At 45.1% G+C, this 25,097-nt stretch overlaps 1 protein-coding gene across 4 annotated transcripts in view; it reads left to right on the top strand.

Annotated features, from left to right (window-relative positions):
• Positions 1 to 242: 242 nt before the first annotated feature.
• The window catches only part of zmiz1a (zinc finger, MIZ-type containing 1a), a 99,399-nt gene continuing 74,544 nt past the window's right edge, over positions 243 to 25,097 (top strand). For 3 of the 4 annotated variants that reach the window (XM_056395041.1, XM_056395040.1, XM_056395042.1), the window contains exons 1-2: positions 244 to 425; positions 22,698 to 22,814. The gene's annotated coding sequence lies outside the window, so the exon portion shown is untranslated. Of the gene's footprint in view, positions 426 to 22,697; positions 22,815 to 25,097 lie in introns of all 4 variants that reach the window. The other variant, XM_056395043.1, reaches the window with a different exon arrangement.

Consider the following 25,097-nt stretch of genomic DNA (forward strand, 5'->3'; position numbering starts at 1 on the left):
ATTAAGCAATATTAAGTAACTACTGGTGTGATTACAGCAGGCATGAGTGAAGTAACACCGCTGTAATGACACAGAACCAGACAATAGCTGGAGCTGTGAGCTGCAGTCCGCTCCAGTGTGAAATGTGCCGTTAGCAGCCTATTAGCGTGTAGTTACACTTTTACACTCGGTGTCCTTCCGCGGGAATCTAGGTCGCATTTTCGTAACGACCGCCGAGCACGGCTCTCGCTGGTAACTGAATAGCCAGTGTAATCTGACACTTCAACTTGCCGTGCTCTACGGTAGTTGATTCAGTCACTCACTCACACCGTCTCCGGGGCTCTCACGTCGTCTTTGTGAAGTGGAGAGACCGAGAGAGAGGAGCACCGTAAACACGAGGGCTGGAGGAACAATACGCGGATTTGCCACCGAGGTCCGAACTGAAAGTAAGTTTCGCGACTGGCTGTGTTTTTTTGTTGCAAAGCGGGGGTTTGAATGTGCCTGTGTGTTGCTCAAGATGGGGTTTGCCTCCCGCTGGACAGATACTACCTGCTAACAATAGGGTGACCTCTTAGAAACCTTTAACAGCCGCTGATGAACTCGTGTCGGGGGTGAGGGGGCTGGAGTCGGGTGGCAGATTTCCTCAGCGGTAACAGAGCGGGTTAACGCAGCGTAATATTCAGGCTTGTGTGTGCGGTATATCCCACGGCTCTGCCTTGTGTAGACGAGTTGTTGTAGCTGGAGCGAAAGTCAGCGCGTGTCTGCAGGATTACTTCAAGATAGGTGTATGCATTTTTTTGAAGACACTGGACAGGAATGTGTTAGGAACTCAATGATTGCAGGTCTGTGTGTGTCTCGTCTTGGCCGATCAGCTGATGGCTTGGTTGGGGCTAAACTGAGAATGTATGTCATTTAGCTAACAGTCAGCAGTGTGTCTGGGCTTGTTGACTCCCTTCAAGGCTATTATCGGCTACCTGTTGTAATGCAACTAGCAGGCATGTCCATATGTTACTCTGCTATGTTCTGTTAGACAACACCATGTAACGCAGCTTAACTGACTTTTGCCATCATGATTGATGACTGATAACACTGATTGGATCCTGTCAGGGATCATTCAAAGATCAGTGGCTCCCAATGTGAGGTCATTGGGACCCTCTGGGGCCCCTAATGGGACCCTAGTAAAGTGAGAAATAGTTTACTTTCACAATAAATTTGATTTGATTGATATTTCAGCTCAGGTGTCAGTGCATGCACCCTTGAAAAAAATTCAGTACAAATAACATCTGGTTTCCTTGACATGAAACTCTCAGAATCCTTGATAGAGACAAGCAGTACCACATTTTTTGAGCCTTTCTGCAGCGGAGTGTGGATGGGCTGCTTGACTCAGCAGCGCAGCCTTTTTGCCTTTAGTCTGGCGGACCCTCCCCATTAAATTCCTCCCGTCTGGATGTGAGGCCAGCCGGGGCAGAGCGCAGCAGAGAGGGGGCTCCCGGCGGGACGTGGAGGAGGAGGAGGAGACTGTCACTCTTTCATTACCCGTGCACCCTGCTACAGGACAGCTAAACTTTAGGAGGGGTGGCCAATAAAGAGCCTTTACCCTCATTAATAAGGTGCTGAAGTGGAAGAGAGAGTGATCAGGTACAGCCCAGCAATCCCATGCTTTTGTTGTGAAGCTGTAGATACCAAATCGTACAACAGTATCCAATCTACAACCACCCATATCTTACTGCATGTGCTGCCATTCTGTTATCATCAGGTAAGATAACAAGTGGATGTTCTGTCATCACCAGCATCAAATCAGTCATCTCAAAAGACCTGTTTTCTAAGAAATCTGACACAGTCTCAACTGCAATTAAACATTACAGGCTTAGCTCAGTCAGTATTTATTGCAGGAGTATTGCATTGGATTGCAGGTGTTCATTTTATTTTATTGTGTCCACTCCCAACATGTCTAAGACAGTGGGTTAAACAGATTTTGAATGGGTGCACCCTCCAGTGTCTCCTTCCTCGGTAATTTAAATTGGTGATGTAATGAAATTGTTTCAGCAGCAACACTTGTCAGCCGCACCACATTAATTAGTGCTGTTCGACTTTCTTTTTTTTTTTTTTTTCCATCTCTTTCTGACGAACCGAAGCAACGTTAAGTCATCTCAGCAAGGCATGAAAAGAAGGCACGCTTGTTCAGAGTAGCTTACCTGATAAAATGTGAAAGAAAGAGGGCAAGGAATTAAAGCCATCTGCAACTGTTTGAAACTTGGAAGTGTGTGTTGTTTGTGTGTGTGTGTATGTGTGAGTTTTCTTTCCTTCTGTTGTCCCTCCTGGGGCCTCTGTGCAAAAAGCCAGCCAGCCAGCCAGCCAGCCAGCCAGCCAGTCAGCCAGCCAGCCAGCCGGCCAGGCTGTGAGACAAGACAGAAGAGTGTCTGATTCACTAAGCAAGCTAAAGGCTGTGGTAGACTCACTTTGAAATCAAATTTGGGTGTTTTCAAAGGCCATCTAATATGGTGCTGGGTGCAAATGCAAGCACTGACACTGGGTTGTCTGGCCCTTTATGCCATAATGTGGAAGGGATGATGCCGGAAATGTGAAAGACAACAATGCACTGGCAGTGGTAGAAGTTGCAGCTAAACATGAGGAAGACGACGTAAAGACGAGACAAGGAAGCAAGTTTGTTTCTTAAACCAATTATGGAGAGAATGGAAATAAGACTTTACAATGTGGCTGTTTTGAAAATATCAGATATTTGAATTCGTTTTATAAAATCAGAGCGCTCATGAGTTTTAACAACATTTCTTTATCACCATTTTATCATTTTTCAAAAGGATCAGGCTGCAACAAGTTTTATAACAAATTCAGCTTCAAACACCTGCAGCTATTCTTCGATCTCGCGCGCTGATTATTCACAGAAAGCAGAAACGGAGTGATTGCACCTTACTCCATATCTTTGAACCTCCGCGAAGCAGCGAGCTAATACTGATTAGAAGTATGTACAGGAAAAACAACTAATTACTTGTGTCTGAGTAATTAGGTTTTTGTTACTCAGCAATTTAACAAGTTGCTGCTGTTTACTGTTTGTTGGCACAGCTGCAGCCTGCTAAGTGCTTAAAACCTGGTGAACGCTAATCAATGTTTTGACAGCCTGACATTTCATCTAACTGCTCGTGTTGGTTCGAGGAGTGCTGTGAAATACTTGCTGCCTGTTCGCTTGACTTGGATTCTTGTAGTCTGGTGTCTCGACATCAGCCCAAACCCACCTACTCATGTCCCGAGCAGAAGTCAGCCTTTGTTTCTGTCTGTCTCCCTCTCCCTCTTTCTGTCTCACTTGTGGTTCGACTTGGCAGTATTCTTCATCTAGACTGAGCCTTTGTTTTCAATGTGCCCATATGGCTTTTAATAAGGAAAAACTTGTGTTGCCTCGGTGCATTTTAAAGACTAATTTTGAGCACAAGGGCTTAGAGGGAGTTACAACTTGAAATGTTCAGTTGGAGCTGAGGTTGTGCCCTCGTGTCAGACACTTAACTACTTCCTAAACGCCGTTGTAATTCTACCCATAAGTCTGCAGTCAAGCTCTCTACAAGTTTAAACCTGATAATTGCAGTGTCACTAATACATAGAAAATGAAGCACCCAGCAGATATAACTCATCCATGGCTGACTGACTGTGATGACATCAGGTTGGTGTAGGAAGCCAAAAAGCGGACCAACATGAGGCACGGGGATAAGTAAAACCTCAGTGCCACATGCCTGTCACCGCTGTCCTTCAAGCTGCAAACCTTGGCACAGTGGTGTGGTCTGTGGCTTAAGCATGGCTGGTTTAAACGCCTGAGGTGGCTGAGAAAGTCAGGACAGTCACTGTTGAGTCTTTGAGCAAGGCGTATAACCTCAAGTAAAAACAAACGGTGTTGTTCGGCGACCAACCGTAGAAGTAGCCGTAGCTGTGCTGTTCCCAGGTGTGTGAAGGGCGGTGCTGTTAAGGAAGCTCCTCCGTATTAAAAACAAACATAATGTGATTGTGCCTTGAAATTGAGCTGCTGTGTCTTTTTGCATTGTCTGTCAGTTGTTGTGTGGTTAGACAGATATCTGGTTAAGTGGTGTAATATAAGCGAAACATCAGCTTAACTCCTGTTTCTGAAGAGCTGTCGCTTCAACCTTGAACTCTCCCAACGTCATGGAGACACAGTCTTCTACTAAGTGTTTTTTTTTTTTTTTCTGAAACAAGAGAGTGAAACAGAGTGCAGAGAGGGAGGGAGTGAAGAGAGAAGTTGCTGGCCCACCCCTGTCCCCGTCTCATGCATGTTTGATTTGATGTTCTTTGAGAAACGAGCGCATGGGACGTCACAATGGCCATGTCCTGTTCCCATCCGCCGAGAGGCTGGGGCCCTTGAATCATAAATGACACCCGGCCTCACCGGGAACAATATGAGAGTCAGAGCCCGCACAGGAGGAACAAAATGTTCCCTCCATCCATCCATCCATTCGCCCACCGCTGCCGCCTGCACTCAAGATTTCTCACCATCGCAAGCAATTACCCTCACTTTTTTTTTTTTTTTTTTTTTTTTTTACTGCTGATGAAATCCTCACAGAGCCTGTCTCAGCTGTGTGTCTGTGTTGGTGAGACGGCGAGAGAACGGGGTAGCGATAGAGAGAAAAAGAGATAGTATGTGTCTGAGTGAGTGGCGTTGGCGTGTGTCTGTTTGGCTTATAAATCCTGTTTAAGCTAAACAAACTCATTGTCCTCATCCTCCAACTGCGTGTTCTGTGTGTATGTGTGTGTGTTTGTGCGTGTGTGTTGTGTGTGCTCCCCCCCCCCACTCCCTCCTTTCTCCTCGTCTCTCTCTCTCTCCCTCTCCTTTGAGTTGTGAGTACAGTCACTAATTATTCCCCTTTCCCTCTTCATGCTGGGTCAGTGGGTTTACGGTTTCAGTACCGATCTGCTGTGTTTGCCTTGTCTCTCCTGATACCGGAGCATGCCTGCAAGCCAGCGCAGACTGCAGCCTCCTCCAAGAGGTCTTCACACCTTACACAGTGTCCCACATGGGTTCATTTGCCAGACAGCCACTCAGGACTGTGCTCGGGCTTGCTCTCATGCAGCCGGAGTTCATGCCAGGTATTAGACTAACCAGTCCAGCCAAAGAAGAGTGCCTGCTGGGTTGAGTCAGTAAGTTCAAACCTGTTATGTTTTCAGAAATGCGTTTTGAAGAGGACTCCAGATTATGCAAATTAATTTTACATACACTTTAGTTACCCTCTCCACAGCATGTCGCAAATCTTTCTAGCTTATAGCCTATAATGAATCTTTTTCTAAAGACAATACGCCACATGCTGTGTTTATAATATCATTTGTGCTATAAACAGGCTCTTGTCTAGTCGGCACTGTTGTCTCTCAGAGTGCACGGTGATGCTGATTTTCTGGTGGAGGTTGCGTGGGAGATGGAGAGAGCGATGGCAGAGATTCTCTGAAGGCGGTCGAATTGTCTCCAACATGGCCTCCAGGGATACATACTTCCTTGTTTTCTGACAAAGTAAATTAACCAGGATTTACTAATGCAAAGGGACAGCATTTATTCTTTGCCTGCGATGTCAGTTATGAGAGAGAGAGGGAGTCATGCAATATCTGCTCTCAGATAATGCTAATTCTTACACATGCAAGTGCAAAGGTTGAAATCTGGTCAATATTGAACAGTGGTTTTCATATTTAGTTTTAACAAGCAAACAATAAAAAGGTATTTTTGTGGAAGAGGATTCAGTTTTAAGGCAGGGGGAAGGTCGTACACTGGATGTTGATTTTCCAGTCGTGCTTCTGTTCTGTTAATAAAGCCAGTTGTGGTTGTTATGGAGAGCCCCCAAATCATAAAGCCATAAAATCTTGAGCTCCATTGCCCTACTAAGACCGTTTTCTTACCGCTTCCCGACATTGCTCACTGACAGAAAAAGTCTATTACTGTGTGCAGTGTGTTTGCCCGCTTGGTGCCCTCCCCTCGGTTTTGACACTGGCGGTTGAGCCAGGCGCTTTCCCAGGGTTCTAAGGACTGACATCCCTTTCATTTTCCCGCCTGGGCGGCTCAGATAAAGGGGCATATTTTAAACCTCTGTGTGGATACACCAACTGTAAAGAGAGACGGGCTGGTGGGCTGGGGCTGAGCTACAGCCTTAACTTCACAGAGAGAGAGAGAGAGAGATAGAGAGAGAGAGAGAGAGAGAGAGAGAGAGAGAGAGAGGGATGGAGGAGAAGGTAGGGGTTGACGCAGAGTGAAACAAATAAAGGAAGCAAAGAATGTAAAAGTCCACTTTATTAAACTGTGATCTCAGCAATTTAAAATATATGGTTGGAAGTACTATAACTGGCTGCAGACCTGACTTGGCAAATATCACAAACATTATCTGCAGTCACACTGCAGATAACCCATCTCTCTTTTTATCCCAGGTCTATTAAATAGGAGACGTGTTTCACCACTTTTTCTAATCTGCCCCTGTTGCAAGTGCGTCCTCCCTGCAAACCAAAGCCACGTCGTTTATTATATCAGTAATGAGACCAGGCTAATCGTGTGTATTCCGGAGACAGCAATGATACACTGCTTGGCGCTTGCCAGGGATCAGCCTCTAAACAATGTTTATCATTGTCTCCCAGGGCTCTTTAATTATCTGGCAAACATTATTGACAAAACAGCAAGGGCCCATGTGTTTTATGATTTTAAAGGCTGCTGGGTTACTATTCACAAATAAGTGTGCTGGAGAAAATACAATTTTTAAGTATTTATTGTGAACAAATAGTTTTACTTTAACTTAAATATGTTTTGATGGAAGTTGTTTTGTGTATCTAGCATCCTTTACAGTATGCGTTTGGCAGAAATGATCAAATTATGAGAGATGATTGAGGAACACAAGATGAGGGAGAGGCTGTGGATTTAATCACTTCCTACATTTATTTTTTTTTAATTCATGTTGCCTCAGTCAATTTGCAAGTAAAATACACAGTGGAAATAACTAATGGGAGCTCCTCTGTGTCTGCTCCCATCCCAACAACCACCCATTACTCTGGATTACTTACACTAGTTACTACACATCTCAGCCATATTGCTTTCACAGCCATCCTGTAACCTTTACTTGGCCGCCCGGTGGGAGCTCAGTGGAAGCTGAATGGCATGTGTTGACATTGTTAAAGACACACGTGAGGGGACATCACACGTTTCATGTCTGGCTCGTATATTTGGAGGAGTGGTTGTAATGGGTGGGTGGGGAGCTGGAGGGACAGTGTTCATACCACAGCCCCAACCCGCCAATTCTTGAGGCTGTTGCTCAATATCCCGCTAATTTGTGTAGCTGCAGTCTGAATGGAGCGCGCTGATGTGTAACTGTGTTCTACTTACCGATGGTCAGCAACAACAGCAGACAGACGTGGCTCTGAAATATGAATTAGGGCCAAACAGCATGTTATACCCCCCCCCACTCACACACACACACAAACACACATTTACACACACACACACACACACACACATTTACACACACACACATAACCTCACATCCTCTTCCCCTTGTCATATCCCTGTAACCTTGTCATGTCTCCCCTGATGTCAAATCAACATGATTGTATAACAAGATAGGGGGTGTGTCTCAATGATGGTTGCATGAAATCACCTTTGCTGTGCTCTGTGTTTGTGTGTGTGCATGTAGCCATGAAATGTGTGTGTGTGTGTGTGTGTGAGAGCGAGAGAGCAAGAAGAGAGGGAGGTGGGGGTAGTAGCAGCGGCGGTGGCTTGGGGTGAGGTCCTGCCCTGATTTTCTCTGGAATTCCTTTGTTTTTGGAAGCCAGAAAGGGGGAAACTGAATCTGCGTAGCCCAAGGGTCTCTGCTTCTTGAGAATTCTCCGCACACATCCCGCTGCCGCCAGCTCTGATGGTTTTAGGGGTGGCTCTGTTTTCAAAGCTCAGAACAGCCAAGGTGTTTTTCACCTTCCAGAAAAAGGAGAAAAAAATAATGACTGCACCAAGCAGAGCGTCTCAGGCCTGAAGGGACTGATGCTACTCAAACATAAATTTGCTCCATATTTCAGGGCGATGGAAATGAAAGTCAAATGTAGATCCTGTCACTCAGGGCACAAAAGATACCTTCCGATGAATATGGAAGGAAAAGACGAGCAGCAAGAGCACTCTATTTATTCAAAAACTACTAATAATGAAAAGTGTGGTGCAATGGTTGCCTAATGTTTTCCATTTTTTAATGATCCTCCTTTGCAGTTTAATAAGTATTTTAATAGAGTTTCATGGCCAGTGAAAGGGCCAAGGCTGCTGTAGAAACGTTGTCAGCTGCTCCTGCAAGCTGAAAATTTCACCTCACATTCATGGCTCATTAAATCTGATAAACCTTGGGTAATGGTGTTAAAATTGTACAAAGGTATCTCCGTTTACTCTGTGCCACAAGTTTTCCGTGACCAGATCCTTATCGGGGGGACTGTCGCTTTAAGTAACTAACTTCCACAAAGCAGAGCTTTTCCCTCTTATTTGAAGGGGGCTCGTGTTGAGCGAGGGGGGAATTGAATAGGCTTGTTGCCTGCCTCTATTGAGGCAGCTTTATTCTTCGCTGTCCCCTAGAACAGGCAGAAAGGGGTGGTGAGGGGAGGGGATGGGGGGGTGTAGGAGAAGGGGAATAGGAGAAGGGTTAGGAGGTCTGGTCACGTGAGCAATAATAGTCTTCTTGCTGGTCCCTTTCAGGCTGTCACAGTAAATCTGTTTGACTTGTCACTTTCTAAATCATTACGAAGGCTAAAAGCCTCTCTATTGGATTGTGGTGGAAGGGGGGAGGCAGCAGGTTTCCTTTGTGCCTTCTTGACGATGATGATAATCAAGTTTGTTTCTGGGCATCCTGCTGGGAGGCTATAATTAGCTCCTTTCTTCTCTCCTCTCATCTTCTTTTTTGCATGTTGCTCCTCAAAGTAGAGTGGCGGAGTCGTTGTGCGGAGGTCATATGTAGAGTTTTGTGCAGAGGCATCAGTGGCTACTGAACTCTCTTACTTAGTTTTATCAGCCCCTCTACTGTGGATTCAGACTTGTGTGTTTTTCTGCCTCATTATTCAGTGAGGAACAGCCTCCTGGTTTGAAAGAAAAGAGCACTAATGGGGATTTAGTGCATGCAAGGTCTCCTGTTCCTCCCCCAGGTCAGTCAGGGTGAGAGTCACAGCTCGAGGTATGTCTTAACTTGCGGTGTCACTTTCTGACCAAACTGGTTCGTGTCTGACAGAAACATGACAGAGCAGATCTCGTCCCGCCGACGAAGCCTGTGTGGTGTGACGGCTGATTTCCGAGGGCAAACTCTCCTCATCCACCTCTCCTCTTTCTGTTTGTCCTCTTCCTCTTTCGCTCTTTCGTCTCTGTTTTTTTTTTTCCCTCCTCTGCTTTTCCATTCCATCTATCTATCTCCCCCCCCCCCCTCTTTGGTGTGTGTGCCAGCAGCACTCATGCCTGGAACAGAGCGCCGGGGCAGACATCTGTCGCACAGTGTCCCTGATCTGATCTGTGGCTCGAAGCATCGGGGTCACAAAGAGTAGCAGCCGCCAGTCCAGACACCGTGGGAGACAATCTGAGAGCTCTATCTGTGTTTTGGTCCTCTTGCATCTCTATGTTTCTCTGTCTTCCTCATTAAAATTCACACTGCACACAGCCGCTCACACACCAGGGTATTAAGCTACTTGTTGTCTCTTTGTGGAGCGTCTGTTGCTTGGACTGTGTAAGTCAAATTGGGCTGGCAGTGTCCCATGTCTTCCAGATAAAGCTCTTTCTTAGACTCACAGGTGCAGAGAGCAGAGCGAAATGTGGGTTTTATCAGGCTGTTCATCAGCTGCAATGATGTGCAGTTGATCTGAAAGGAGGATTTTGACAGTTAAACTGGATTCTTGTGCCTGGGGCATTGCCATTAATGACAAAACCGATGACAGAATGAATAAAAGGTTGTTAATTGCGGCTGTTCGGTCGTGTTAACGTGAGTTTGTCGGAGTGAAACTGTGGGTTGACATACACAGTGTCTGCCAAGTTTGATACTTCACATACCTTCTTGAGAGATTAAAGTCTGTGTATTGATCCTGCTCTGTGTTCTGACGTGTATCTGTGTTGCAGTGGTACGTTTTCCCTCAAAACAGGTGAGTTCATGCCAAGTGACAAGGCTGCTAGATGCTCAGTTCAGATGTTCATGGGAAAATGTGAAATGCTGAAGAGGGACTGCCGCAATTAAAGGAGCGTACCAGCGTTTTCGCCCCGTAGTAGCCCATTAACTACAAATCTCTTACATTGTATCTTACACACTCATATATTTTCTGACATTTTCAGACTAATTCCCTCCCTTCGAGGCTGCCATTTGTCTTTGTTCATTCCACTAAATTATGAAATTTAGCTTACAGAGACGTGAAACTTGATTGAGACAGCTAATCCATCACAGCACATAGAGTGTTTAGTTACCCTTAAGGTATGTAATCTAAACGTAGTGATGCAGGTGACAGCAGAGACTAGAAAACTTCTGCCGGTGCATTTGAAGATGCTCTAACATCTGAGATTTGAGAGCAACCTTTACAAAGCAAGAAACAACTAAATTCACATGCTCCTTTTCACATCAGTGTTTACTCACCTGACGTTTCGATGTGATTTCCTGACAGAACAGCTTGTCAAAGCAGTGTGTGTTTTTTTTTTTTTTTCAGCTCTTGACTGTCAGTTTTCTGATACTGGAGAGTTTTGAAAATTGTTCCTGCTTACTTCCTTACATTAGAAACATTGCACATTGCAAACTGTGATGGAGTATTGATCTTAAATAAACTTCAGCTCTCTACGAGTTGATTTAAATGTTGAATTTAATGGAAACCAAAGGGAGTCGGAAAGCTTGGAAATCAGTCTGCAAACCTATGATGTTCTTTTGAAAACACCTGATAATAATGTGAAGTATTAGTTGTATGTAAGGGGATCACTCAAAACCACTAGTCTGATAATCAGACTGAATTGGCGTTTTCTTTTCACTTCTTCATGTTTTCTCTTAGCGAGAGGAAGGAGTTACTTTGTCCTAACACAACAGTGTCTGACATATTTGTTGACGTAATATTGCCTCAAGGAATATGCAGATTTAAAATTTCCAAAAGGTGACTTACGACAACCGGTTTAGCTGCATCACTCTCATTCACACTTGTTGCCATTCTTGTGCCAATTTTTCTGTAACCGTCTTTCCGGCCCTGGCACTGCAAAATGATATCCGCGTACTTAGTGCACAAACAGCCAATGAGCACAACGCCTTTGAATCACTGAATAAAATCAAGAGTTGTGGGCAGCAATTCAGAGATCTACAAATGCACAGGTATGGTCCTTTAAGATAAAGCACTAGGCCCTTTTGATTAAGTCAAAGCTTTGGGAGTCCTCAGCTTTACAAAGCTCCTGAGTCACTGAATCAGAAGCAGCTTTGATTCAGCTCATCTCGTGTGAGTCAGCAGAGTCACAAAGTAAAAGGGCTAGCATGTGTGACAAGCAGATTAGTCCCCTTTACAACGCCCGTCCGCTTTCGAAATGAATATCTTGACGTCTTGTTTACCTGTATAAATCCCTGAGATGAAAATCAGGCTGAGATTAGATAAATGGGAGACACGGCTGTTATCTTTTGAAAGGTAATTGAACCTGTGACACTTTGTTGGCAGGAGCCCAAGCCCATGATGGCTCCATGATATGAATGTAAATGCTCTCACAAGTGCAGGTAAGAGTAAGAGATCGAAAATACATGTTTACATACGGTCATTACGAAGATATAATACTATGTGAGTCAATATAATGTACATAGTCACAGTATAGACCAGCCCTTTCTGCGTGGGTTTAGGATTAAACAGCTGTTATAACCAGACAAACTCCTGGCCAATGTACACTGAGTTTAAAGACATTAAAAAAGAAACTAGCTGCGTTGCATATTTCAGATAACATTCACTAAGCAAATATTAGCTGGCTGACTCTGTGCATTAATTCTGTTCGCTTACAGTATCATAGCCAAGGCTCACAGTGTGCTTACACTGTATAAATCACTCTTTCATAGATTCATGTTGGTCCTCACTAACACCCATTCACCTTGATACAGCTCATTTTGCACTGTCATAATGCATCTCATTAATGACTACACATCTTCCACTCATACCTTTTTATAGCTTTCATAGATTCTTATTAATATCTCATAAATCCTGATGCATCCCGCTCCCCCTCTTTTTTTTTTTTTTACCTGAACTCCTCAAGCTAGAAGTTTCTCCAGAAGAATCCTCTTAGTGTCCTCTCTGTGCGGCAGTTATGCAGCAGCCTGGAAAAGGTGTTTTATACCTGATGACAGGCAAGGTCGGGCCAGCGAAACAGGACAGTGCGAGTGTGTATGTATATGTGTGTGTGTTGCTGGGGGATGGAGGGGGGTTGTGAGAGTATGGGGGGATGGATGGAGGGGAGTGGTGGGGGAGCAGGAGGAGAAAGGGAGAGAGACAGGGAGAAAGCGAAAGCGAAAGAGAGTTGCACTGCAGCTTTGATGGTGTAAGACCTGCTACTCAGCTGCAGACTACAAATCAAACAAAACCGAGTCGCTACTGGCACTGCGCCATGACACTGATTACTGGCACACAGAACACTGTCAAAACCATCTTGATGGGTAATTAGGAATACTCTATCATTTCAGCTATCACTTAGCTGCTAGGTGCATGCTGGGTATGTGGCATCTGTGGCTGTGGGATTGTCGGAGAAGATGCTGCAGTGATTAAAAGTACATTTTACACAATGTAACCCCTAGCTGGGTGGTGGACTTTGATATTGGAAGATTTTAGCTGATCCCTTAAAGTCAGTCCAAAGCTGTAAACTCTAGCAGACTCTGGTGTGTGCATGTGTGCGTGTGTGTGTGTGTGTGTGTTTGTGCATCTTTACGTGCACATGCAGTGCCGTGTGTAACCTTGTGGTTGTTTTAAAGGGTAGCGGCGGTGTTACGGCTCTTTGTGAGTGTCGCTGATGCACATCGCGTCCTGTATGACTTTGACCAGGCAGGCCTTGCAGCTTTACAGAGCAGAGCGAGCTGGATAGATATGTCGAGCTTTAAACAGCTCTGCATATATATACGGCACAAGAGAGAAAGAAAGTAAAAAAAAAAAACCCTGGTAGCAGGCTGTTTCCCCCTCTGTGATTTCAACATTTAGAATTTTCCCATTAACCCTCATCACTCACAAGAAGACCTCAGCTAAAATGCCTACTTTTACACTTACGCTGTGAACAATTTTGCAATTTGTGCTGTTATTATCCTAATTTGCGCAAGCGAAAATGAGAGAAAGGGAGAGCACATTGTGTGCCCTTTGATTAAGTGGGATGTTTGAATGTGGGCCCTCCACCTTCAAGAGAGATTTGATACTTGAGGGGTTGAAGTGTTTTTGATGGAAACTCCATTAATGATTGATAACAGGAGGAGAGCGGTTAAAAATCTCCCTGCTCCAGCACCATCAATTATTAAACGCTCTCTCCTTGCATTTTGGTGGCACATAAAATATCAGTCACCATGTTGAAATCTTGAGTTGATAATATCTGTCAAAGGAATTAGGGCTTTGTATTGACTTTCTCTTCCTGTATGTTGGGTATTGTTGCAAGGTGATGGTTGCAACAGATTGCAACAAATGGTACTGGTTTGTTGCTGTTATCTGCTCTCACCAAAAGAAAGTCTTTCTAGTCTTCTAAGATGTCGTTTTTAACATTATCACTTCTTTATGTTTTATTAATTGAATGAAAATATGTCGAGAACTGAAATTTCTTGGCTCAGCTATAAGGTTTACACCACAGAAAACTGAAACAAATTTATGATTAAATGTTTCGTGCCAATAAAACTTAATGTAACCTTTTAACAATTCTTCCCTGCAGCCTCCGGTCCGGCTGGATTAATGCGCTCCTACATATCTGGACTTGATCTTGAGATGATCGTGTGCCACACAATATCTAATTTAATAGCTGGAATGATTCAACCCGGGCTTGTGGTGAGAATGTCACACACACGCCACATGTCGAGTATGATGTTGAGGGACTGAGTGGATGTTTGAAGTGATGCTGGAGATTCGTGTTAGCCGGCGTGTGAGTGCGTGTCAGTGCGGCAGTAGAAGTTCTCTGAGAGCTGAGTGCTGATTTGAGCTGCATGGAGACAAGCTGACAGGCCTGCAGGCTTCTCTGCGTCATCGCCAAGGTTCCCATCAGTCCGTGCAGAGGGAATTCTCTCAGAAGGCACGGCTGCATTTCCACACAGGAGACCTGATTAAGCCTTTATTCTTGCATGTGGCAGCCACAGAGCAGAGCGTCCGGCAACTCTGCTCAAAGTGCTCTAAGGCTCCTTCGAGGCACGCGAGACTAGATGTTTTCACGACACTTCAAGTAAGCCTTTCTGAAGGTAATGATTACTGGCTCACATACACGCGCAGAACGCCTGGAAGCGTTTCTATTTGAAGATGCTGCTCTGTTTTCGCGTCACCCTCATTTACTGGTGTCAATTTTCAAGTTATTCATTGACTACAAATGGAACCCTTACTGCACTGTCTGCATTTTTTTTTTTTTTTCAGTTCCTCTCAGTAACAACAACCTCAGTCTCTTAAGAAGAGCCGAGAAAAATGCTCCTGGAGATATGAAAAGTATATCGAGATGGACGGATGTAGAGATAGCGGTGAACAGTGACAGTAAATGAAGAGAAACAACAATAAAGTGATAGCTCTTCCTATCTGTACCCTGATCAGTGTGTCTCATCATAGCAGCGAGGCACCGTGTGCTGCCCATCTTGTGTCAACAGTGGTGTATTTACATAAGCTGTTTCCTGTCGGCTGCGGCTTCTGTCCTGAGAGCGCCAGGAGCTGCGATGGTGAGGCGGCGTGATTAGATTTACAGATGGAGATTAATGTGAACAGAAGTAATAGCACAAAGGCATAAATCACAAAGAAGAGGGTGGAAGCACTGTGCTTGACCTTTTGAATGGTGATAATGATGCTGGAGTCAGATATGCTCCTGCTGGGGCTGCAGTGCCAGTGTACCTTAGTTTAGACAACGCTGTCATAAATGCAAAATGTGTCTGTGTGTGTGTGTATGTGTGCGCGTGCATGTGAAGGGTTAAGAGGTGGGGCGGTCAACACTGGAGTGCATTTAGATGAAAGAGGCAGCACGTGTGAAGCTGTGTAAGAATATTACACGCAACAAAGTGAGGGAAATGAGTAATTGCACTCAGTGTGTGCGCACACGCAGCGACAGGCTGATACCTGGCGCTCGGCCTCTTTCTTTAAGCGGGAAGTGAAACCTGTCTGCCTGTCTGTCTGCGTCTCTGTCTGTTTGTCCGTCTCCCTGTCTGTCCTTGCACCACAGAGCATCAGCAGGGTTATTAGAAGAGCCCTATGGCTGCCACTGATAAGGCCTGTATAGGTGCTGCCACTGACAGCGCTGCCTGCCTGCGTGGCAAACACAAGTGGCCCTGGCTGGGGGATTACTGCCTGCTGCCATTTCTGCTGATGCCTTTCTTTATGTTATCCTCTCCAGTCAGATGTGCTGCATTTGAATAACTTGGCTGATGTTGTAGAAATGGAACTCCTCGAAATCTCCACCTGCATACAAATGAAGACACACGGATGAAACGCTCACATAACACACATTCAGACTCTTTGGTTTATTAGTCTCCCCCCTTTTCTCTCCTCCTAATAGTGGCCACAACTGGTTATTTACATGCTCTGTCACTTACTGGGAGGAGTGATGCTGATGGGTTATGAGGCTCACTAATCCACTCTGCTGCTGTCATTAGAGAGAAGCAAACAGACTATTACCACCACCTCCTCCTCCTCTTTCTGCTCGTCATAAGCCTTCTTGAACCTCACACGCGCGCACACACACACACACACACACACACACACACACACACACACACACACACACACACACACACACACACAACTGTGATAGAGAGTGCCTCTTGTTTCTTTAGCGCTGCTAGCGAGTGGAGCCCTGCTTTGGTAATTGATCCTGTTTGGTACATGGGGAGGGGGAGAGAGGGGGAGAAAGAGAGAGAGAGAGGGAGGCCCTAAGTGTTGTCAGTTTGCTGCATTAATTTTTCAACCGTGGCCAGTGAGGCTGGAGGGACGGAGGAGGGGCCCACCGCAGAGCTCTCTCAGAGGAACCATACTAATACCCAATGCTGCTGTTGCTGCTTTGTGCTCTCCCCGTCCGCACTCACGTCGCTGTTTATCGCCACTCATTCTAAAATAAGTTCCTTTCTGTGAGACTCAATTATGAATCAACTGATTTGTCTACGCAGTCCCAGCCTCCTGTCGTTGACAGATTTGTTTTCCTCCGTCTCCTCTTCCTCTGTGGCTCAAAAATAGCCTTCTGGTGGTTGTGTGACTTGTCCCTCTGTGTCTGGGTGTTTGTGCCTTCTCATGGCGTACAGTATGCGCGGCTGATCATAGACAGACCTCACTCTGTGCTTTTTGATCCCTGCTCTGGGGTCTGGTTGCTGACTCACTCATGATGTCATCAAGCCAGCTGAGAATGAGGACGGGGCAGAAAAGGAAGCATGAAGGCTCAGTTTTTGCCTGCTAGTTCGCTGTAGTAGAACTTGCTATTATTACGTCTGTGCTCTTCACAGTTCTCCCCTGTGCACTGTGTCAAAATACTCTTGTCCTATAATTAGTACCAATGTTATCACAGTGCCAGTCAGCGGCTGGAAATGGTACTGTCTATGTCCGTCAGAGCCGATGTTCGCAAGCACTTCAATGAGTCATTAAGAGATGCTCACAGAGGACGTCACTGCTGACATTTGTTGCAAATATGAGTCATAATTTTTTGCTTTTATTGAATAGTTCCTAAGCAATCTGAGTGTGACACATTTCATTAAGTATCTCTGATGCTTATCTTTTTGCTCAGAGATGTAAAGTAGTCAGGCAGCTCATCACAGATGTCATGCAAAGTCTATAAAAAAAAATGCTTTGTGATGATGCAGTATGTATAGCTCACTGTGGGAGTGAACTGCCTGGAGGCTATGCAGGAGTTAAATCATGATCACTGGAGTTACAGCACAGCACAGCACAGCGCCCAGGGAGCAGGAAGTTCCTAAGTCCTAAATAGTCAGGATGGGTCACATGCAGAGGACAAATCTTCCCTCGGGGATTAATAGACTCAAACTTCACTTTACTTGGCAAACATCACACTTTGTCACATTTTGATCCAAAAGATGACTTTAATGACCTGGAAATCTGTCTCAAAAGCTCTATGTCTATACTAGCACACAGCAGCATACATTCCAAGATTGTTTTCTCAAAGTTTGCCTCCTGCACTGAAATAACAAACAATGGAAATGTACTCAACTTATTTAGCATTGGTCTTAAATAAAGTTGGGAATCGGAATTGTTGAGATATCTCACTGTAAAGGTCAAACTCCAAAAACGCTGGATCCTCCACAATGGAACTCAGCACCACAGACTTCCCCTGGATGGTTAATTCCCACACCTTTCAAACGCCAAGCCCCTGGTTATAATACAGGCTTTCTGTTATCGGTTTGTAGCCCTCAAGCCCAAACAGAGATTACCCCAATGACATCATCAGGGTTATTTTTTTCAGAAAACATAAACCTGCGATAATGTCAATGAGAATTCTAACTAATAAGAAATTGCTAGAAATTACAGATATATTTAGGTAATTCAGAAATGGTGGAGCTTTATGATAGTTTGTCATAGTTTGTGTGTATTTTACCCTCTAAACCTGACCATTTAACCTCAAAATGCCAGCATACCAGACATTATAAAAGGCAGGGCTGGGCCAGAGATGAACCGCGAGATTTACAACCTTTTGTCAGGTCACACAGGTGAGAGTCCTCTCTTTACTGCCCTCTGTTTTGTCCTGTCCAACAGGTGTGTTTTCTCTCTCAGGTCTGATTCCTCTCTACCACCCTCCCGCCAGCTTAGCTAGCCAGGACAGGCCTTCTTCCACTCCAAAACCATGATTGCATTCTTGAGCTATTCCACCCCCTCCTTCAGAACAAGAGCCCTCCACATCTCTCTCCCTTTCAAGTAGAGGCTGCCGGCCGCGTTTCCCCTTTGAAGATGTAATCTTGGAAAACACAGAGACATCTCCGGGATTATCTTAAATGTCTTCAGTATGTCAACAGCCTAGCCCTGTTGCAGAGCAACGCTGGCTGTTTAAAGGGGTCGGCTGTGATGACAGCCAAGGAAAATGCCGCACCGCAGAGGTAATCACAGGGTCAACTCTGACGACTCCATTCAGGGCCAAACTCCCACTTTCAAACTGGATGATAACAGACACAATGAAATGATGTATTTCCCCATGTGGCGAGACTGTGTTTACAATCAAAGGTAATAGCAGGCAGCGGAGGGTTCAGTAGCAGCCGGTGGGTGAGGTTCATTTATGTCATGGCATTTTGCAACATGTGATGAAAATCTGAATGGTGCAACATCTTAGCTAAGCATACACAATAAGCTGAGACCCATTATTGTGTAGTCACAAGAGGGAGAGTTACTATACGCCAAACTAGAGGCACATAAGTGGGCACTCCTTGAAAGGGATCTTGACTTTGTAATCATATCAGATATTATCAGGAGGAGATTTTAGGAAGGGTAAGTGCTCGGAAACGAAATCAGAGAGAGGCTGCCCAGGGAACACGTTGTTATCATAATTACCTGCTGAGCGATGACTGCAGAACCAGTGTTGATGTTGACGCCGAGCTGCCCTCTCCTCTCTCCGACAAGGCTGCCTTGTGTGGGCTGCTGCCTGCTTCGACATCTCTTTGTGCTCTGTTCTCTGTGTGTTTTCTTTCTTTCTATTTTTTTCCCCCTCTCTCTTTTCAGCCGGGAACACAGACTGCAGGCCAAAAAACGCAAATATTGTTTTGGTGAGATCTGGCTGGGAGATTCAGGACGGACTTGCGTCAGTGTGTACGTGCGGGTGCTGGCAGGCTCTGGGGTTGCTCCCGGGAGCCGAGGCGAACCCGAGACCTCATCTTCTTCGTTTCAAACAACAGGCTGCTCCAGCCCGGCGCACGGGGGCCAGCCTGCATGGGTTTTTTTTATTACAGATGATCTGTTTGAATGAAACGCAGCGCCGGCCTCCTCACTGTTGGCATTTAAACGGGAGGAAATAACAGATGATGATATCAGAGCGGGAGAGAATGAAGGAGAGGGAGAGACCACTCGAGGAGGAGAAACACTTGACCTGTTTGTTTTGGGAAAATGGTATTCCTCTGCTAATTTCCTCCTGATAAGTATCTGACAGCTCATAGTAAAGTGTTTTATCTTGGCTAGAGGGAAATGGCTTCTCTCGCTCACAGTGCCAATCGATTTCAGAGACTCTCCTACTTTAAATTGCATTCTCTGGTTTTAAGAGTTCTTCTATTTGCATAGAGGTAATCAATTACATATATTAGCCTACCCTTTTAGTTTAACATGGACTTTCTCCTTCCTTCCCTCCCTCCTTCTCTTTACCCCTCCAGACGCTGTTGCAAATTCTCGCTCTTTCCTCTTCCACCCAACAACATTGACTGCTGTTCGCCGTGTTGGGGGGGCATTGATTTTTACTGCTCTGCTTCTCTCTCTGGTTTAACAGTTGATGAGTTGTGTTAAGACGCCCAGGGACAGCCCTGCCTGTTTTAAGGAGATGAGGTTGGCTTTTATAGCCCTCCTGCTTCCTCAGCCCTGGATGATAAGGTGTGTGTGTGTGTGTGTGTGTGTGTGTGTGTGTGTGTGTGTGTGTGTGTGTGTGTGTGTGTGTGTGTGTGTGTGTGTGTGTGTGTGTGTGTGTGGTGTGTGTGTGTGTGTGTGTGTGTGTGTGTGTGTGTGGTGTGTGTGTGTGTGTGTGTGTGTGTGTGTGTGTGTGTGTGTGTGTGTGTATAGATGTGAACGTGTACACGTGTGAGTGAGTCTGTCTGTATGAGTTGAGCAGCCGCTTGAGACTAGGATTCCCCCCAGGAAGCTAAAGTAAACCTTGTGGTGTTAAGGGCTTTTAACAAGCAAACTTGGGCTTTGTCATCTCCAGCATTCGAATCACTTTAAAGAGTTTGCGCAGAAAATTGGTTTATCTCAGTCAATGAACAGCCACATCATCAGATACGATTACCAGGACTGAAGCGTTAAGAGAGTAATACCAAACGCGATTACGAAACAGGAGACGACAGGTTCGAGTGGAGAGTTGACACAGAGTTTAGATCCAAAGGTGACAGGAATTTTTTACTCTCTATGAGGCACCTATAACCCCCCCCCCCCCCACAGCCCACATACTAACAACACACTCAGAAGTCATGGATACAGACACAAACGTCATTTAACACGATTAGTTTCTTTGAGGATTTTACCGCAGCCTCTTATATCCGGGATGAAAGAGTTCACACTTCTGACAGGAAGGAAAAAAAAAAAAAAAAAAAAAAAAGCTGGAGTCTGCAGAAGCTAGTACGAAGCACTCAGCTTTTCACTGCAATATTCACCACATTATTAAGGAACACATTGCTTTGTGCTGTGTGGCTCTCGACACCATCTGTAGTGTGCTGCTCAAGTGGTAGCAATTTTGTAGTCTCGTGTCTCTCATGCAGTATTACAAGTGAAACTCGATTGCAGATCTCCGCTCGACGTTCTAGTGCGTTTAGTTTCTCATAAACGTTTGCATTCTTCAGTGATTGCTCCCCGGCGGTTTCCAATATGCAGAAATGCACTGCCATCTCAGTATTTAGCTCTCTCTTGCGCTCTTCAGCTTCGAAGCCTGATGTCATTTCAGAGTACAAAAAAATAAGAAATTGCCCAGTATTGCTTGTAAACTGGAATCCAATCTAACCTCTGCTGTAATAAAACCATGTTGTTTTACTTTTTTTTAACCAACCTTAAGAAAACTAAACATATTTCTCTTGTGCGGTTGCTAAATGACATCACCTTGGAAAAATATGTCACGGACCGAATAAAACCAGCCGAAAATTGGCTCAATAAAGATATAATTATTGAATTTTCAGAACTTAATGTGTGGCAAACTTAACAATGTGATATTATAATCTCTCTCTTAAACCCATCACCTTTACACACTTTCGGCACACACATTTTTAAAGAGGGTCCATCAGTGCGTGTTATAGCTGGGTAATATCAGCCTAATAGGCTTACCTGCCAGCACTGGATGGTACGTAGACCCTGTAAATCACATTTGTCTGCGACACCTGCTCGCCTCCCTGTGTATTTATAGCTTTCTCCTCCACCCTGTCCTCTTCCTTTTGGCCTCGGCCCAAAATCAACCCCCTCTTCCCACAGTATGTTCTCCAGTGGGCTCCCTTCTTCTCATGGATTAAGTGAATGAATGAGCAGGTGTTAAGATGTATGGGAGGGGCCCCATTCAATCCCTGCGCCCATGGTTTAGTGTCTAAATATCAACAGCAGATATTTTTTAGAGACGATGTATTAGAAATATTCACCTGTTCCTTCCGATATTACTGATATCAGATTTCTTCCACTTCCCCGTACTTTTGTGTATGGAAGCTTCCTCGTTGGCTGCGTCCCACTGGCCAAAAATTCTTCGACTCTGATCAGACGAGCCAAGTTATACTGTACCTCTTGGAAAATGGCCACAAGGGCAGCCTGAAGCAGGGGAAGCTTGTTTGTTTCAGTGTTAGAGATTGTAAGGGATGAAACAATGGAAGAGATAAGGGAGTGGTGTGTGTTTGCCAGGAGACCTTAAGATAAACACTGAAATAAGTGAAATAGTTACTGTTGTCATATGTACTTTTAAAGAATTGCAAAGAAGAGTGAGCCCAAGAAGACAGTTTAAAAATGCTAATATTAACTAAGAGTCACAGACAAGTGTTGGGCCCGGGGCAACAAGTTGTAAACGCAGCACATATTGCTGTGGTGAATGTATTAGCAAACGGTTGATTGTTTATGTGTCCAGCAGACAACCGGAAACGTAAGCATTGATTTATAATCATGTTTGTGCCACAACGTCCAATATTCTTTCTTTTCTTTAGCTCAGCTTTTGGACTCCATTAACCCCTGAGGGAAAATAACTGGCTCTGTAGCTACTCTATGCTCCACTGTGTTCACCAGTTAGGGACTAGTTTTGTCCGTCTGTGGTTTGCTTGTGGGCAGGTAACATACAGTGGGTTCATCACAACTTTTTATCTGAACAAAACCACAACAAAACAGAACTTCTTTCATTCGAATCGAGGTGCATTGTAGATGACTAGAGATAGAGTGGCAATGTGCTGGTAGGCTAATCCCAAAACCTGTGTGTATGTGTTCTGGGCCTACGCCGGATTTGTATCAGCCTGTAAAGGGCGCAGCGAAGCAGTGAGGAGAGACTAAGAGAGGTGTATTAAGGCAGTGAATCTCACTGCTCTGTGTGTAATGGACTCAGGATGAGGGCTGACCAAGCGTCAGGCTGCTGATAACCTTTAGGAAGGACATTGTTCCTGTGCAGTGGGGGGTGGGGTCGCGTGGGGGGATATACAGGACTGCTGCAGTATACAGGCAAGGCAGTGTGATGGGTGGTGCAGTTGTTCATTGGTTCATTGGCTCTCCGGCAGGGTTAGGAGGTAAAATAAATGGGGCAGTATAGCAAACTCCCCCATGGCTTCCTGCATACATTTTTCAATACCAGGGTGTATTTCTCTGTGATACATTTGTCCTCTGTCTGAACCAGGTTCTCCCTGGCATTCCATTAAAAGAAATCTAACAGCCTTTTCTTCTGTCTTCCTTCCCCTCAGATCACCGCTTAAGGAGGGGGTCAGCGAGGGACCGTGCGTGAGGAATACATGAAGGCTGGGTTGGGGGAGGGGGCGGCCACCACAGCGGCAGTACCACCGAGGTCAAAGTTCACACAGGTAAACTCCTTTTAATCCGCCGCTCAGTGATTCTGCACACCCTTTGGTTCAGTCCTGGCTTTTTTTTTTTCCGACACAGAGAACACTTGGCACGCAAAGGCAAAATGAGGGAGTAATGTGGCTGGTTTTGATTGGACCCTCCTGGGCTGGCGGCCGGGGAGGAACTGGGATCTGAGCAGTCTGCAGCTGCTGTTTATGAGGAGCTGTGCAGGATCCTGTTTGGCTCTGTGTAAAAAAAAAAAAAAACCCAGCCAGTCCCCGCCGAGAACCCTGTGGCCAGTGTCAATACTTGGAGAATAGTACAAAACCAAGATGCTTTGATTCAAGAACCATTTTTTCCAAAACACTCATATTTTCTGATTTAAATTTTTTTTTTTTTTTTTTTTACAGTGAACAGATGCAGAAAGCAAAAAGATTCATGCACTCAAAATGCAGTTTGCCGATTGAGATCATTGTGTCTCAGTAGAATTGTAGGTGGAATATTATAATGATTTGTCAATAAATTGCATAATAGCACTGCTTTATCTGAATGAAATAATTTGCTCATCGTGAGTTTACTGTGGTTGATATTCAACGGCTTTTTCTCAGGCAACCAGAAAAGTTTGTCATTGCTAAAGTATGTCCAGAGAGGTGCAAAACTCTTCCACCTAGCTCCAGTGTTACACTTTCTTCTTGCCTTTCTTACTGTATTTTCTACCAGGGATTAAGGAGTATGGAGGTGTGTGTGTGTGTGTGGGGGGGGGGGGCCAGATACAGGAGGCAAATAAATAATAAAGTGCTGGTTAATCTTCCTTAGCGCAGTGTGTTTGTGAGCGTGTGTGTGTGTGTGTGTGAACACTGAGCAAAGTTACCGCCAGGGGAACATCTGCCTCACACACAAACACACACATGCACGTATATGCAGACAGACAGACACAGATACTGTACACACATGCGCGACTAGCAGGGATCAGCCAAAGCGATTAACACACGGACGTCAGAGCACAGAAAGCGACAGGTTTAACACACACAGAAACACACACACACACACATGCACACGTGCGCCGACCATGGACATAGTGACAAGTAATGCACAGTGAACGAAAGAGAGAAGCTGCCAGCAGACAGAACAGAGCTGCAGAATGTGACAGCACATGACTGCAGACACATGAAAGTATAGGAAGACAAGTTTTACTGCGCTTCTCTGTTGCTGTCGTACTGTATTCATCTCGCCTGGTATCCATGGACTCGTGTCTGCTCTTTTTTTTTTTTTTTTTTCCTCCTCTCACATTAACACAAACACAGCACACCAACAGTTGATCAAACAACTGTGCAATTGAGGCAGAATTTGGCCAGACAGCCAGCCAGGATGAGTAATGTAGAGCTCTGCTGGCTTAATTTGTTTAGAAAGCCTATCATTGCTGCAAACATGCTACAGACTGTTGCCGTTTACAGAGGAGTTTTTTCCCCTGCAGCTTTAATTGGATGCATTTTTAATGTCGGCACCACATAGTGTGGTCACTGTTGACACTGAACACTGTGGCCGTTGTGAGGCGACGGGGTTGAGATTGAGGCGAGAGGAAGAGCGTGTGTGTGTGTGTGTGTGTGTGTGTTTGTCTGAGTGTGTAATGGTTGGGTGGAATCCTTCAGTGTTGTGTCCACGCTAAAGGTGAAATTTATGGCTCTGCAACACAGGGTTGCAGCTAGCTACGCAGCTTAACGCACGTAGCCGCTGTAGCTGACATGAACGAGGGGAAAACAGGGCTTTTAGAAATCAATGACGTAAACCTTGCCCGGATGCGACGAGGTTAAGAGAACAACTTTATGTTGGCCTCCAACCTACTCTGTTGTCACTCACATTTAGCTATTACTCAATACGGCTGACGCTGTGAATCCGTATTTGTTTATTTTGTTCATAAAACAGTGGAGCTGCAGAGGAGCTACTGTTTTCCAGCTGAGACTCAGCAGAACAACCGGGCTGTATCTGATCTTTATGCAAACAATCTGAAAACACTAGTGTGGACGCACGCTGTTTAGTCATGTAAAGAGCATTTTCAAATTAGTGGACAGAGTCTGACTGTATTGGTTTTGGCTCTTTTGATGTGTTGTGTGTGCCTCGGTGCCGCATGGCATTCCTAGATAAAGCAAAGGATCCTGGGGATTAGCTCACACCAAGTGAATTAGCATCCCATTCCCAGCCTTCTCCATTTTCTTCCATTTTTCTGTTTCTTTCCCTCCATTCTGTGTTTTGTCCATCCTTCTTCTCTTACTCATTTCTTTCCGTGGTTTTCTCCATCATCTGTG

This window comes from Seriola aureovittata, chromosome 14 (genome assembly GCF_021018895.1).
Source record: "Seriola aureovittata isolate HTS-2021-v1 ecotype China chromosome 14, ASM2101889v1, whole genome shotgun sequence".
NCBI lineage: Eukaryota > Metazoa > Chordata > Actinopteri > Carangiformes > Carangidae > Seriola > Seriola aureovittata.